This window comes from Alligator mississippiensis, chromosome 1, assembly GCF_030867095.1.
Source record: "Alligator mississippiensis isolate rAllMis1 chromosome 1, rAllMis1, whole genome shotgun sequence".
In the NCBI taxonomy this organism is placed as follows: domain Eukaryota; kingdom Metazoa; phylum Chordata; order Crocodylia; family Alligatoridae; genus Alligator; species Alligator mississippiensis.
In genome coordinates, this window is record NC_081824.1 from 8,350,133 (window position 1) to 8,362,241 (window position 12,109).

Consider the following 12,109-nt stretch of genomic DNA (forward strand, 5'->3'; position numbering starts at 1 on the left):
TTCACCCCCCACAACACACCCTTGCCATCAGTACAGTGAAATCGGTGACAACTAATACAAAACACTTTGTTTGAAATATTTCTTTAATGAACTAAGAAAAAGAGGTCAGCAGAAGATTGATCCATGTTGGGCCCTGCTGCTACACCTGGTGTGCTAAAACATTCATTACCTACAAATACCTGCAAATTAGCTGCAACTATGTAAAAATTGTAGCAACACCCAGTGGACAAAGGGTCTCAATACACATAATTCAGTGAATTACTATGTATGCATGCCAGCTTATTGGCTGCAATGGTGCAACTGTTGTGTGTCAAACTAAAGTACACCAGGATGTGGTTTAGTTTGTCATGATGTGGAACAATTTGAGACACCCAAACCTCACTGTAGGAGAGAAGTGGAAGTGCGGGGAGGAAATCTCTCCTTGCCCCCTTTCCCTTAGAGTCTGGGAGGTGAGCTGCCTTGATAGCGATGGGATGAGCACCAGAAGCAGCTGGCATTGGGCAGCTGGAGAGCCGGTCCCAATACAGCTTATCCAGGAAGCCCCAAGGTAGGTCTGCGAGCATGAAGGGGATAAGCCCCTTAGCTCAGGAGTTCCCCCAGGCTGAGGTGCGAGCAGCCCAAAAGTGAAGGGGCAGGTGGCAGGGACACTTGGGGCAGTTCAGTGGCCAGCACAGCTACGGTCCAGCTCCTTAAAGAGTCCCCTTGTGAAACAGAGTTCCCCGGAGGGAAAATCCCTATTCAGGACCACTAAAGCTGGGTCAGGACATCCTGAGCAGTTTATGTTCTCAGGGGAAGAAACACCTGATTCCAGCTCATCCCAGGTGCTTTGCCTTAATACAGGACAGACAAGCTGCAGCTGGAAACCAGAAGCCAATGCTGATAGGCTGGGAGTATTTGGAGGAGAACCTAAAAGGATGCAGGAAGTGGCAAAAGGGGGAATTCTACTCCAGAGATCAGCGGTGGCAGGGGTGAGGGGCACATCTGCCCATATTTCTTTATTTTTGTGACTGACAGACTGCGGTGAATTCCTGGAAGTCAACCAGGAAGGTACTGTGTTTAGCACCTGTCTGTGAAGCCTTAACAGCAGTCCTTAATCGACCTGGAGGACTGTGGTGGAGGTGTAGGGGCTGGAGGAGCCCCCGTTATAGGTCTGTGAGACTTCACTCAGAGCCATAGCTGATTATTTTGGACTAATAGGAAGAGAGCCATGATGGCAGATCCTGTTTTCTTCTCTGGGATTGAATTTTACATTAATACCATTAAGTCATTGTGGGTGAGCATCCTGAGAATGCAGCCTACTCCCTAAGAGGGAACGTGGCACTGATCGTGCTGTAAAAAAGGGGCCCAACCACACTCGCATACCTGTAAAGTATGATACCATTAAGCTACACAAAGGGGGATTTTCCTCATGTGTATATGGCATCATCGTTACATGTACACATGCCCTAACATGGCTAAGTACCTCTCTACAGCCCAAATGAATACAATGGCACCTTCTTTGCAAGTAAATCAATTAATTTTGGTAAGATAGGAGGCTGTACAGAGTTAGAGAATGTCTGCTTTACTGATAGCTTAGTTGGAAATAAATATACTCCTAGACATCATTGCTGGGGCTACAGGGCATCTCTTGTGTTGTAGTAGGTTTTACAAAGTCAGCAGCCTTCAACTATTCACTGTTTAATGATCGTGAACATAATTGTCTTGCCATAGCCTGTAAAAGCTAGTCTTCAGTGCCCTTGCTCTTGCTACCACAGCAGATGATCATTTTTGCTGGCTCAAAGCACCAGTCAACATTCACTCTAGTGAATCAGAACAGGCATAAAAAGAAGGAATATGCTGTTTGTGGTAGCAGCAATATTTTTCAATAGGCTTTAAAGGAAAGCAAGATGTAGCTCAGTTTAGGCCCTAATAGAAGAGCTAGGGACATATATGACACATAATCTGGTATAAGTTATTGGAAACTGGTTCAGATCTGTAATGCAATTGAATTTCAGTGCATATAAACCACTTTCAAGATGGCCAAAACCACTTTAAAATAAATCTGTATGGTTGTACTGTCAGACTTAATTGATTTAGGTTAAATCAGTTTATTGAACTTCTGTCCAAGATCCCCTCCAGATACAAGTTAACACACAGTCCTCCAGCATCCCAGGATGCTTTGCATATCTCCTGCAAGCCCCTCTTGCAGGGTGGGCAGGCTAGCCTTAGCCCAAGCTATCTGCTACCGCAGAGTAGGGAGGCATGTTCTAGCACCCGCTGGCTTCTGGCCTCAGCCACTGAAGGGATGTGGCTCAAAAGTGAATGTCTGTGCACTTGCTTATTGGTTCAATCACCGCAGTTTAGATTAACCTGTGAAGATTGAATTGATTCATCCTCAGGGTTTTTTCCTGTCTGTACTTAGCCCAGATGGCAATATTTAGAGCACATGGTTCTCTGCTTTAAGATGCTGCTGAGGAAAGTGAGCCACCAATGTAAAAGCCTTATGGTGGAGTGAAGGGCACTAGGGGCACTAACACAAGGGATTAAAGGGAACTTCTGATTGCACTTTACAGAAAGCACTTAAAGGTACAGCATGATCAAAATTAAAAGACAGTCGGCGTTTGGTGGTGTCAGCTGGGACAAGCCTGTTGCCACACGAGCAGCTCTGAAATGTAGGGTGCAAGCTCAGAAAACCTGGATTGAATGAGCATATCCTACAGCCAAAGGTTTGAGCTCCATCAGTGAAACGGGAACAGCTGTGTGCTCTGCAGAGCAGCATGGCTGTGGGGGAAAGGTCCATCCCAGGTGTCTCCTGTTCCTGTGAAGGGGCTCCCCATGAGACTGAGGTTGGTGAAGGCTACCACCTGCTGGCAGTGACAGGTAAGTGGTCTTGTTCCAACATGGCTATGTTCAGACTAGACATGGGATGGGGCCAGAAATCACTACTGAACCTACCTGGTTCCCCTCACTCCCCGAACAAGAGTGGGTGGGGAAAAAGTCAACACTGCAAGTGCTGTCTGTGCGCACTGCTGACACCTCCTGCCATTGTGGCCCTTTCAAAAACAGAATGACAAGGCAAGACAGGAACATTTTAAGATCACTGCACTTTAAAAATTAAACCCAAGCTATTTATGCTAAAATCTGGAAGGGTTAAGGCTAACATCTCTGCACAGTCCTTTAGGAGAAAGGTGGGCTGTACATATCCACTCATCTCAGTGTATTAGGCAAACCGTCAGGAGTCAGCCAGAGCTTGTGTCTCTTAGATTTCACCTGCCCTAGGAGGTGCGGAGTTCCTGTAGCTAGTTGGAAAGACCCCTGCACTCTCCAGCTGTTGAGCAAGAGGGAATAAGAACATGCATACAGGGCAAAAGAGGAGATGGGAGAACACAAGTCCCATGTCATGCAGTTTTTTTATGGGAACGGGGAGTCACAATCTCAAGCAACATAATGGCAACTTGAGTTTCCATGTAAAAATCTGCTGGCCAATGGAGTCAAGCACAAAGCGTGTAAAGTTACAGAGTCATCAAAATTAACAGACACTGGTCATTTGATGGTGAGGGCTAGGAGCCTGGCCATGCACTGGCTAAAGGCAGGGGGCAGGGGGTGCTGTCACCTGCACTGGAAACCATCCAGGGTGCCCCCACCCCAGGGATCATGTTTTTGCCAGCTGATTGCTGGCTGTGCCTGGTGGGTCCCCTGCCTTCTCCCCTTAGGGAGCATTGTCTCTCCTGAGGATTCCCCTGGGACAAATTGTTGCTACACAAGTTGCTCTGAAGTGCAAGGCATAAGCTCCGAGGACCTGGATTGAATAGGCATCTCTTACAGCCAAAGGTCTGAGCTCCATCGGTGAAGTAGGAACAGCCGTATGCACTACAGAGCAGCAGGGCTGTGGAGGAAAGAAGAAAAAAAGAGGCAGACTCCAGCTGTGGTATGAAACTTGTTGGTCCCTATGATGCTGGCATGCTGGCATGGGGAGGGCAGCCACAGCCTAGCAGCCAGCGTGTCACACAAGAAGGGACTGGACAGATTCTTGGAGGAAAGGGGCATCAGCATGGTGGTTAGAGGGACAGCCTCTGAATCAGAGTTTCCTAGACCTTAAATGCTAGAATCTGCTTGAATCTGCAAGTGAGAAACTTGAAAACCTCTGGTCATACCCAGTTTACACTCCCTTTCACAATCTACTTTCAGCCACTGTGTGTCACAGGCCTATTTGATGTGCTGTCTGGTCATGGGCCCGTCACAAAATAACTACAAGCTTCCCTTAATAAGGGAGGCCACTGAGGACACACCAAATGATTCCTTGGGACAAGTAAAAGAAAACAGGAATGGAAGTGATGACATAGGTGAATAACAAGGCACCAGTCACCCGTGGACAAGAGGGCTAATGACAGGGACTAATGGTAGGAAGCTGTTGCAGGAAGATCAAGAGTAGTAGGGAAGAATAGCTTCTCTCTAATCTTTACCTTCACTTCCATGCATACGTAGTGGGCCATGTTGTCAAGGGAGCTGTGCCAGTACACAGCAGCTGAGGACCTGGCAGTGTGCACATGAATGTATATATATATACATACATGTACATGTGCATGTGTGTGTTGGGATGGTGACTAGAAAGTGTTCCTAAGCACCCGCTCTGTGCAGTGCTGATTAAATTAAGCAATGTGGAGGTTCAGGCTGGGCCGGCAGAGCTCCAGTGTACCAGGTTTGGGACACAAGTGTGTTCTCAGTGCCCTGAGATTTCAGCCTTCCTAGCACTGGATCCATAATAAACAGTGGACTTGGCATTTTTTCCAAGATCCCTAGAAGTCCCTAGGAGTCAGACCAGAAATCCAGGCAGCTTGGAGGACTCTTGCCCACCTCCTCTGCGACTTGGAGCTGCCTGTGGGCATGTCTGCTCCCCAAGTTTGCACTGTTTAAACTCCTCTGGTTTGAAACTGGTGGAACTAAAGCAGTGCAACTTCCCAAGTGTAGCAATCATTGCCAGGAATGAGCACCTCTGCCCCAATATAATTGCTATCCATTCAGGCACTGGGGACATGGAGGGCCCAAGGGCCCTGGCCCCTTTTGGGTGGGACTGTCCCGAAACAGGAACATCAAGTCCTGCTCCTGGGCTGCATGACTCTGGGACAGCATTTGTCCTGAATTCCCAGTATTGTACAGGGATCTGGGTTTCTGTTCACCCTGGAAATACATGGGAAACGAATGGCCAGGAATACAGCCCTAGGCAGCAGTGGAGAGCAGCTCCCCTGACTGCCTGCAGGTAAGTCTAAAGGGAGCAGATTGAGGCGAGGGAGGGAGGCAGGGGCTGGGCCTGGGTCCGGGGGAGCTGCCCAGTCAGGGTGTTGCTTGAGGCCCAGGGTAGAGAGTGGGACAGAGCCAATGGTGGATCATCCAGGGACCGGCTCCATGCTGCTGCGTGGACTCCCAGGAAGAGAGGCATGGGGGGGCATGTGCCCCTACATTTGTGCATAGGACGGGGATGGATGTGGGCTGTCTCCTGTGGGCTTGGATCTCTGTGCCCTGCTGCCGTTCCCCCAGGAGCCCTGCATTAGCTGCACTGCCATGGTGAGGTAGGTGCCCCCTACCCACCTGGCAGCAGCAGGGGCACTGGTGCTGTGTTGTGCCCTCACTGCTGCCAGGCAGGCAGGCAGGAGGTACCTTGCCATGGTGGCATGGCCAGCATGGGGCTCCCAGGGGAGGGCAGCAGGGTGGGGACCCCCGAGTCCACAGCAGACAGCCTACATCTACCCCCACCCCTCCACAGGCTTCACTCAGCTCTGCCGCCGGAGGTGATGGGAGCATCATCTTAGATCCCCCCGACAAAAATAAAAGTCGGCACCTATGGTTCAGATGATCCAGCTGAGATGTTGGCATAAATGAAAGCAGTCTGATCCAAAACAGGCAAGCCAGTGCACAGTCTGTGTGGGTGGCTGTAACCAGCAGACTGTGCATGTGGGGTTCAAATTATGCAGGAGCTCCGGGGGGGGCTGAGCCTCCCGCCCTCATAAAAGATGGGAACCCCTCTGTCAGATTTGAAAATCATAAATTGGGGAGTCTCCAATTTTATTAGGGTATTGTGATGGGCAGCCGTTTCATTTTTTTATTTTTTTGCAGACCTCTCCATGAGTCCAAGTGTAATTTGAATCCTGTGTGCACATGATTTAGGGGGTGCGTGGAGATGGGGAGCATCGCCTTCTGTATGTCCTTCTGTAGGCGAGTGACTGACTCAAGACATCTCAGCGGTGCCCCTGCTGCTCCCTTGACAGCACCCAAGATGCCAGAAGGCCCGTCCCGTCCGTGAGGAAGTTCCAGTTCCTGACCTTGCCTTTCGTGGGGCAGGTGCTGGCCCAGGCAGGAGGAAGCAGCCGACCGATTAGCCTGAATGAGCTGCAAGGACTGGAGCTCCAGGACTCCCAGGTGAGATGTGCTGAAAGGCAGCCTTGTCTGTGCTTGTCAGCTCAGCCACAGACCCTGCTCCTCGCTCATGCTGGAGCGCTGGCCTGGCCAGTACGGAGAGTGTTACCATAAGGCACAGCAGCAAAAGATTAACTTGGCTATAGACAGGCTGAAGGGCCACCTACCCTGGCTACAAGGAAAAACAGAAATGCACCTCTGAGTGGTGACCCCTGGGTACTCGCAGGTGGCTCTCTGTCTGACTCCATCTGTACTTGTAAAACTGAGCTCCTGAAAAGGTTCAGGTGGAGCAAGACTGTCCATGTGCTTTGCTTTCCAAATGGTTGGCACTCTGAACAAATTTAACTCCCTCCTGGAAGTTGAGCCTCTAAAGATAGGCTCAACTTCCAAGGCCAAATCATCCTTAGCAGCTCTTACAGAGAGCCGCCAACATGCACGGTGACAAATCAGCTCTAAGCAGTGTGCTGGAAGCTGTTGGCACAGCAGTGAAGTGTGTGATGTCTCTCCCCACCTGACTGCTGAGAAGAAGGGGTGTCCTCTCCTCCTCACCTCCTTGCTACTGCACAAAAGGGAGGGGAAGCCCCTTGGAGGCTGGAGCTATGACAGCCTGCAAGGGGAAAGCCACAGGTTCCCATGTTTTTCTCCTTTAAAGAAGAATCCATTTTTAAAGTTTGCTCACAACCCTTTCATATATTCTTGCAACCCAGCTTTGGGTCACAATCTATGGGTTGAGAAATGCTGGTCTACTGACCTCGGCAAAAGTGGGGCAGGGTGGGTCTCTGCCTTAATAATGAATGACCCTTACCTGGGTGTCTATGTTAGCATCAGGTGAATGTAGCAAGCCTGCTTTATTACATGGCAGGACATGTTGAGCAGGATCTGACTTGTAAACAGCTGTATTTTTTTTTGTAGGGCTTGATTCATGTTCTCCAGGGCTGAACTGATGAAATTTGCGGCTGGGAAAAAAACCCAACTGTGGGCGCTTTCATTCACATATTGTCTACTAACCTTGGGGTGGGAGGGGGTGAGGGGTAGGGCAGGAAGAGAGGTGTATCCCGAAGCAGAGGGCATTTTGCTGCCTGCTTGTTTTCAGGGGGGCACCTCAGCATAGCACTGACTGTCTGAAACTTGCTGTTTCTGTCAATGTTAATGCAGTCAATTTGCGACTTGTCCTTGAGTAAAGAAAGAGAATCAGCAATGTCTTAATTGGCTGCATAGAGCTGAGGCCCAGCGAGCTGGATGTGGGTGGGAGGTTCCCCCCGTTCAGTCTGTTAGTAGCCTGTATTCCTGGCTACACTGGAAATGTTTCCTCCCCACCCTGAGGGCTACACAGAAAACTAAATAGGATAGAAAAGCTCATGCTGAGTGTTCAGGCAGCCTGGCCCAGCTGCACCCTAACACCATCCTGCAAGGCAGCGTCTTTGCCTGGAAGACCATCGGCTCATGCTATACAAGATCATCCTTCTCATCTCCCCCTGCGGCTTGTTGCACATTCTGGCATCTCCCTCTTTGCATGGCCAGTCCAAACCTTGCCAGATCTTCCCCATGTCATCTCCAGAGTCTGTTTGTCTTTGCCGTGCCTTCCCTGAATAGGCAAAGTCAGGGTATTTTCTCTAATTTCCATTCTGCTCCTTTTAAGGCTGGTTCTGCACTTTGAGAAGGGGGCTTCCTCATCTTCTACAACTGCCGAATACACTGGCGCCCCTCACCGACTGCCAAATCCACCATTGACATCCTATCTGCTGAGATCCATCAGGCACAGGCTTTGCAAACCTGTTGCAGGCTCGTGCCTGTCTGCTACACCCTTCTGGACTGGAGATATTTCTGGGGTCTGGGTATACTGTATGCTCCACCGGGGAGGGGAAATGGGCTCCAAAGAGAGAAACACTATGACTCAGTCTGAGATGGATCTCAGATATATCATTAGTGTAGACCCTGTGTGTTAAATATCCCCTCTGAGACATGAGGCTTGCAGTTGACCGGTAGTAGCCATGTAGTAGTCATGTGTATATAGCACCTTCCATGGACAGATGTGCCTACCCTATACCAAAAGGAATGAGATTGGGCTGATGTAGCAGGGAGCTTGGTGCTCTTGCTACTTTAAGGGAAGGCAGGCGGCAGGAGCAGCTGGCTGCAGGTGAGGCAGAGGGCAATCAAGGGGGCCACATGAGCCCAAAGGGATTGGACTTGCAGGATATAAGCCCAGGGCTCCAGCTGGGCAGGCAATCCAGCCCTGGGGCCACGGAGGCAAGAGCTCCTGACCACTCTGCAGGGGGAATCTCTGCTAAAGCAGCCAAACTGCTGGGGGTAAGGACCGGTGGTTTAGGACTGTGTGAGTGGTGGAGGTTTCAACTGGCCCAGGAGTGGGGCCAAGGTGCAAGGGATAGGGACCAAGGCTGAGGAGCAGGGCCACAGCTAAAAAGTGATGACAGCATGCAGGGCCAGGGCCAGGGACCGGTAGCCCGAGCAGGGCGAGAAGCAGGGTCAGGGACCCATAGACCAGTAGGGTTGCAGCAGATCAGACGTGAGCTGGGAGAGAGCCAGACTGGGTTTGGGGCAGTCAGCTGAAGAGACAGAGGCCGGAGCCCAGGAGAGGCTGGGATGGTTAAAGGCACAGGGTTGGAGGCCCCAAAAGTAGCAGACTTCTCCAGGTTCAGAGGCCGCATTGACTAGAGTTGACCCTGGGGCAGAAGGACTAATGGGGTGGACCCCGCTGATCCCTCAAAGTCAGACAGAGGAGCAGGAGAGTCTCTCTGCCCTGCAGCCATAGACCCTCCCTGCCTGCCATGGTCCTCTCTCCTCTTGAGTTCCTGCCATGGGGAAAGCTTCCTCCCAGAGCTCCACAACCACTGGTGGCGTGTGGTCCAACTAGCCCACCTCTATGACTTGCAGGAATAAGTGCTGTTGGTGCTGTCACAGCTCCCATGCCCACATGTGTGTGGATCCAGGCCAGGCGTGCTGTGTGGCTGCCTCACTGAAGCTCCAGGCCATTGGCATTGCTGTAGGGAGAAGGGGTTATCACTTCTAAGCACCCCTGGCTTAGTTTGCCGGCCTGTGACTCACTGATGTGAACGGTTCTTGCTGTTGCATCTTCATTTCTGAACTTCTGCTTTCCCCTCTGCTCCAGGGAGCATCATGACGAATGAGATCTTGTACTTGGCAAAGATCCACCCATTATCACAAGGGTCCCTCTTGGCTCCCTCCGATTTCAACGCCTTGCTTCATCATGCCATTCAGTTCAGCACCCACTGGCTGCATAAGAAACTGCACAGGAAAGGATTACACCCTCTGATCTACCAGAAGGAGCAATATCCTCTTGGGGACATGGTGATGAAGGGAACTTCTGGTCCCCTACATTACCTTCAGAGACTTACCTGGTGGTGCCCTCAGTGCCAGCCTCATATGCCAGCAGAAAGCAAAGGTCATCCTCCTATGCATACCACTACATCTTCCATCCTTTAAAGGGATTAAGGACATGCTGTCCTTTCTTGGAGAATATTGCATGAGGATGAGGATGGCTTGCAACACGCTGTAGGATGCACTGAGCAGAAATCGCTTTTCCATGAAGACCAAAAAAGCAGAGAAAAATTCAGTGTGTTTAAAAAGATGGGGGAATGGTTTCTATGTCCATGCTGCATTGTAGGGATCAGTACAGCAAGTCCAGGAAGTTCTACCTAATAGCTGAAAATACCTGTGTAACTCAGGAGGTGGAGCTACCCGCCAGCTGCAGCCAGGTCTCTGTCTTGGAGCCCTCCTTCCTACAGTGTGGAGAGTCTCCCTACAGAAGGACACCTGGAGCCTTGAAACCATCACTCAGACACAACTCAGTACTTAACTATATACAATTTATTTACATAGGGAGAAAAGGGGAGGTAGAAAAAAACATAAAAATCAATAGGTATACCCAAAAAGAGACTAATAGCTATTATATACTAATAACTATTATACTTGCGCTATAGCAGTATGAAACCCCAAACCGCCTCTACTTCTGGAAGTTTGGGAGCAGTCTCTGGGGAGGGGTGGGGGGTCAGTGAGAGCACCTTACACTCAACTCTCAGGTCGGTTCCTAGATGTGTTTCACCCTACATTGCTTGTAGTGACATTGCACAATTCCCAGCGATGAATGTCACACCGGTCCTGGATGCAAATAACAACCCCGTCTTTTACACACTCTCCACCCTGCACAGGAGAGGCAGCAAGCCCAGTTATGTTGGCCATAAAGCAGTATAAATCGTAGAAGTGTGATAGCTGTTCATCTGCTCATCTTATTTGTTCTGAAACTCAGCGAGTCTCCTAGCTAGGGAAGGAAATCAGGATCTTTTCACAATTAGGGACTTAAATGAGGTCATTTTGAACACCCTTTAGTCTAAAGAATCTATAACCAGCTCCTAAGCATTTATATTTATTCAACATAAATTTAACATATTGCCAATTAACATCTTTTCACCTACTACATGTTAACCTCCTCATCCAAAAATCTGGAACAAGTGGAACAGAGTTAGATCAGGGTCTCTTGCTAAGACTCTGCACCTATTCACAAGAAGTAATCCAGATTTAGTCATGGCCCTTCCCAAACATGCAGTCTGTAGACAGGCAGGACAATTTTTGCCTCATCTAGCCACAGTAAACAATGTCTAACCATGACCGAACACAAGTGCATGGCTGCAGACTGCTTAAAAAATGGCCAGTGATGTGAAAATCTGACCCCCTGCTACAGACTCAGCAAAACCCTGCAGGTAGAGTACTTTCAACTTCCTGAAAACAGAGGCTGGCTTAAGGTGGATGAAGAGTCAAAGAGTCAAATAGCAGCCTGGGTCATTAATTTCCCCTGCTGGGACTCCGAATGACAAGGTAACTGGTCTTACTGGGTGCTAACTGGGAGGTGGCTCTGAATTGCACAGCATTCCTAGTTGCAATAGTAAGCAGGGCTATTTCATTTTAAGCAACTCCTTTGTTACAGACATGATTTGATGTGCGCAGGATCTAAACCAGTCGTTTGTGACCTTTTCGTATATTCTTCCTACCCACTGTTGGGTCGTGATCCATGGGTGGAAAAGCACTGATCTAAATGACTTCCCCATCATCAAAAGCTTGAAGAGGTTTGCCATGTCATCTGCGTAGGATGAGGTGTGGGTGCACCCTTGGGGCATTTCCCAAAGAAGAACATTGCAAATGGTTCTACTTTAATGTAACTCCAATCCTGGATGCTTTTGCTGCACTTGAATTGCTCCCAGCTCAGTTCACACATAACAATTAAAAGCAGCAGCCACTGCCGGGCTGAGAGTTCCCCTTCGAGGAAGTTCCCAGCCTTCCCGTGTCCATCTCCAGAGCGGCCGTGTTGCAAGGGTAACGTGCAAGTAGCCCACAGAGCTACAGTATGAAGGGTTACATCCAGCATCCCACAGAAATGCGCTGGCAAAGCCCAGGGGCTGGTGCGACACTGGGGGCAGAGCCCATCCCAGAGCTGGCGGTGGAAAAACTCCTGTGTCTGCAGGAATGCCCCACTGCCTCAACGGTGCCTTTACTATTAGAGCAGCAAGAGCCCCTGTGGTGCGGACAGGGACACGGTCTGGCACAGTGTGACACCGTGACTGAACGGTCAGGGCTTCGCGCTCTCTATAAAATGCAGGTGACCAGCCTCCAAAACGAGCGGTCCCCGGGGAAGCCGCACCGAGGGGAGAGGGTCCAGACACGGTGCACGGTGCTCGGTACCGGGCGT

The 12,109-nt window shown here is 50.0% G+C and overlaps 1 long non-coding RNA gene across 1 annotated transcript; it reads left to right on the top strand.

Moving 5' to 3' along the window:
- The first annotated feature begins 882 nt into the window (after positions 1-882).
- On the top strand, positions 883-10,445 carry LOC109282700 (uncharacterized). Its single transcript, XR_009462484.1, has 3 exons — positions 883-1,047; positions 2,553-2,859; positions 6,091-10,445. It is a non-coding gene; the product is annotated as an uncharacterized LOC109282700 (long non-coding RNA).
- The last annotated feature ends 1,664 nt before the right edge of the window (positions 10,446-12,109 follow it).